Source organism: Eublepharis macularius, chromosome 16 (genome assembly GCF_028583425.1).
Source record: "Eublepharis macularius isolate TG4126 chromosome 16, MPM_Emac_v1.0, whole genome shotgun sequence".
NCBI classification, from domain to species: Eukaryota; Metazoa; Chordata; class Lepidosauria; order Squamata; family Eublepharidae; genus Eublepharis; species Eublepharis macularius.
The window spans coordinates 11,859,508-11,863,765 of record NC_072805.1 but is presented as its reverse complement, the minus strand read 5'-3'; positions in this window follow the sequence as shown (position 1 = coordinate 11,863,765).

Below are 4,258 nucleotides of genomic sequence, written 5' to 3'. Positions count from 1 at the left end.
CTGAGCTGGAGAGTGATCCACCACCCATCAGAGGCCCAATCCAGGCTGAAACAAGCCCAAATGGCCGAGAGTCAGGTGGGCAGGGCCACCTGATGTGTGACCTCTTTGGGGAACTGCTGGAACTGCGTTCCTGCACATTGACCCTCAAAATGAGCCCTAGGTGCAAGATTCTTGTTTTACTTTTTGCAACTCAAATTAACACAGCTCCCTTCCTGGAACTGTTGCAGTGAAATCAACTGTCATCTGAAAGCACCCACCCACTAGGTTTGCCTGCTCCAGATTGGGAAATTTCTGGAGATTTGGGAAGGCAGCATTTGGGGAGGGGATGGACCTCAGCAGGGCATAAAGCCCTACAGTGCAATGTCCAAAGAAGCCATTTATCTCCGTGAGGACTGGTCTCTGTAGTTTGTAGATCAGTTGCAATTCCAGGAAAACTCTAGGCCCTACCTGGAGGTTGGCAACCCTACTATCCACCCACCCTTTCCCCAACTTCTTGGCCAAATGAGCAGACCAAGGCACCAGCTGGGAATGTGGCTCTTCTGCCTTCATATTAAGTAATAATAAGTAATAATAAGTAATAATCTTGTCTCATCCTACCTTTCGCCTCCACATCATCTGGAGTACAGCCTCATAAGCTACTCGCCTAGCATCATCTAGGATGGAAACCACAACCGGGTATCAGAAGGAAACTCATTACTTTTATTTACTCCTTTAAATATTCCATGGTGCTGAGCTGGTGGATTCTTTGATGGCTGCTTATATTGGCTTTAAGCCTACCTTGCAAATCTTGCACACCCAGAAAGTATGGCCTCTGGCCAACGCAACGTAGTGAGTCAAGTTTGCAGCCTTAAGCCAAGACACTTGTGCGTGGCTAATGCTCCTCGCAACTGTTGCTGGCTTGGCAGAGCTAGAATGGAGACAAAGGCGCAGTGAAAAGCATTAAGCGTGAAGCCGCACTGCACTGCTTAGCCAAAGAAATGTGGAGATTGCCAGTGCTCTGCTGGTTAACATTGTCACCCACAAAATCCCCAACAGTTGTGCAGAATAAGTATTTTATTTCAGATACTTACACCCTGCTCTTCTGATCATTGGGGAAGCAAAGGGGCTTATAACGTCATTCTCCCTCCTCCATTTATACTCACAACCCACCCACCCCTCAGACAAGTTAGGCTGAAAGTGACTGGCAGTGGGGGGGGGGTTCAAACCCAGATTCAAGTCCAACTCTCTAACCACGACACCGTGCTGGCTGCTTAACGTGGCATTAAGGAATCCGTGAAGAAGAGGGGCAAAACGAAGATGAAGAGACAAATGGTGCAGAAGAAGCTATAATCGTACACCTCCTACGTGTTTCACGGGCAGCTTCGTCAGGGGGAGGGTCTTCCTGGTTCCTTACAGTTCCGTTCCTGTATATGCACTTTAGCAGAGTGAGCACTGGGGTCACTTTCTCTCTACTCAAAGAACTTCCCAATTGGATATTTGAAGCAAGGGGAAAATGTTTCATCTGTAAACTCTGTGCACCATCTCTGTGGGAGATGTTAACTCCATGTGGTCACTCAGTGGACTTCCATCTTGGCTGTTTTGGATTGCAAACAGAACTGAGAGACCATCAAACAAATCCAGAGGCTGAACATTGTGGGGAGGGGGGAGGGGGTCTTGCTGTTCCAAGTTAGGGCTGTACACAGAAATTTTTGTTCAACTTGTTATATTGGCTGATGCCCTGGATAAGCAATGGGACAGTTGCATGCCCTCTACAGCTCAAAATAAGCTTACAAAAACTGCATTAAAGTTGACTAAGTGACAGCACGCATGCCTGCTCTTGCGCTCTGCAAAGTGGTTTCTCTTTCATCTTGCAAGGGAACCACAAGCAAGCCTTGGGAACTGGCCTGGACTAAGACCTGTGGAGGCCCTAAACTATGAGCCAAGCTACAAGTGATGCTTGACACAGGTTGGACACTTGTCAGCTTCCCTCAAGTTTTTATGGGAAATGTAGGTGGTCTGGTCTTGCATCTTGGCTCTCCATTTAATTGAAGTTTGCGAAGCGGCAGTCTATGGGAGGGAGAACATGTGGTTGGGAGGGGAGTGCAGGCGTCGGGCTCTTGCCAGGAGCCCCCCTTCCCCTCTGCTGGGTGTGTGGGGGCGGTCTCTGTAAACTTCAATTAAATAGAGAGCCAAGCTGTAAGACCAGGACGGCTACATTTCCCATCAAAACTTGAGGGAAGCTGACATGTTACCAGAACTGCTCTTTATTATAATGGGGAATTAGCTATAGCAGTCTGTAACTATTAATATTAAGCGAGGATCATAACCTATGTTTACGGAGGTCCCGATCCCAGACACTCTAGTGAAAAAGAGGCAGACAAGGAGTAAGGTCCAAACACGTGTATTGAGTGTAGCGTAAGCCTAGCTTGCACAATCATACAAAGAACATACAAGGTCTAAGAAACATAGAGTATGAAATACAGAGACGTTCGCATTAGCTGGTTCCCAACGATGATAGGGGGAATACTCACTTATCCTGGAGCGAAGCAGAGACGCAGCAGCGAGGGTGGCCCAATGCCAGCACTGGGACCACAGACGGACAGCAAGGAAGTCTGGATAGGAATGGCCTAAGCACCGAGTGGTCTGGGAGACCAGCTTAAATACCCCCAAACGTACCCTGGGGCTGGTGCTGTACTTGGTGGTTCTCACAGTCTAAAACAAAGGTTCTAATGGGTTACTGAATGGCTTGGATGGGCCACTTTAGTAATCAGATTGTGATAAGTGACACCTCAGGAAGAGGGGACAAAAGAGGGAGGGGAAATCCAAGTGGGCTGAAAGGATGTTCCAGCGGACAGGGCTTGTCCTGATGTCATCAGCTTTGGAATGCGGAGGTTTCTTTGAGATGCATTCTCTAAGTGCTTGGGATGGTCGGCACTTAGTTCCTTCTCCGGGGCGGCTCCTAAGATATGCAGAGCGGGGCGAGGGGCTCTCGCTGCGGACGTGGTGTGCCCGCTTCGCCGAAATGGCTTCTCAAAGCAGTCTTCTTCCCAGGGTCTTCTGGCTGCCTGAGAACATGGATGCCGGCTGGGCATAGCTGGGGCTGGATAGCAGGCTGCCCGGTAGCGAGGGCAAGCTCGGGGACCGGCCCGCGGGAGGCTCCAGGCGGGAACTGACCAGGGAGCGCCTAGCCAGGCTCGCTGGAGGTTTCCCCGGCAGGCGCCCGGCTGCTAGCAGCGGCTTGGGCCCATATGAGGCAGGCTTCCATGGAGGCAGCGGGAACAACACTTTAAAACACAGTCCAAAGCAGGGAACAGGCACTGTCCGTGGCAGATGGCAATGCAGGCACGGGGCACGCTTGTAACAGAGTCCAAACGCACACAGGGAATTCCAGATATAGGTCAGGGCAGGGCTGCCCAGAAAGAGAGTCCTTTGTGTAGTTAACCAAACATGGAGTCAGTAAACTACACAGTCTATAACGGCAGCAAGGTAATTGATACGCAGGCAGGAAACTGACACGTGTATTAGAACACACACGTGCAAAGCAGTCTTTGTGCAGCAGTGAAACAGTAATGCAGGAAACTTTAACACAGTCCATAGCAGGCTTCAAAGCAGGGGAGGGGGCCTACTTGGCAACAGACAAGTGTCCAACCTGTGTCAGGCATCACTTGTAGCTTGGCTCTATGTCAAGTTAAAGAGGCCCCATTCCACTACCAGTCCAGAAAATTGTGTGAAACTTGAAATTTAGTCTCCTTTCCCACTTGCAATTTAGATACCCTTCATAATCTGAGGCCCTAAACTGAACTGCCTGGGGTGTGCTTCGCTTTGTAAATCTGTCGAATGTATGCAGTAAAAAAGAGCAAGAGTCCAGTAGCACCTGTAAGACTAACAAAATTTGAGGTAGAGTACGAGCTTTCGTGAGCCACAGCTCACTTCTTCAGAGTATCTGAAGGTGCTTTGGGCCTCACATTCTTCAGCACGAGAGGTTCTGTGGTACCCCTTACCTGAAGCTATATCGGAGCTCAAAGTCCCCTATGCACAGGGAAACTTAATCTGCAGTTGGACCTTTTTATCTTCCTTGCTACTCTGTTTTCCAGGACTGACCATTTCTCAGTCTTTATCTTTACTCAAATGACCCTCTGAATAAAAGGGGAACATTTTGTATAAAGAGGATCACATTCTCCCGCAGGGTCTTCCAACCTTTTGAGTGGCAAAATGATACCTCTACTTGAACTTCATAGAAACTATTAGACCATGCTTGGAGACAGAAAACAGAGACTAC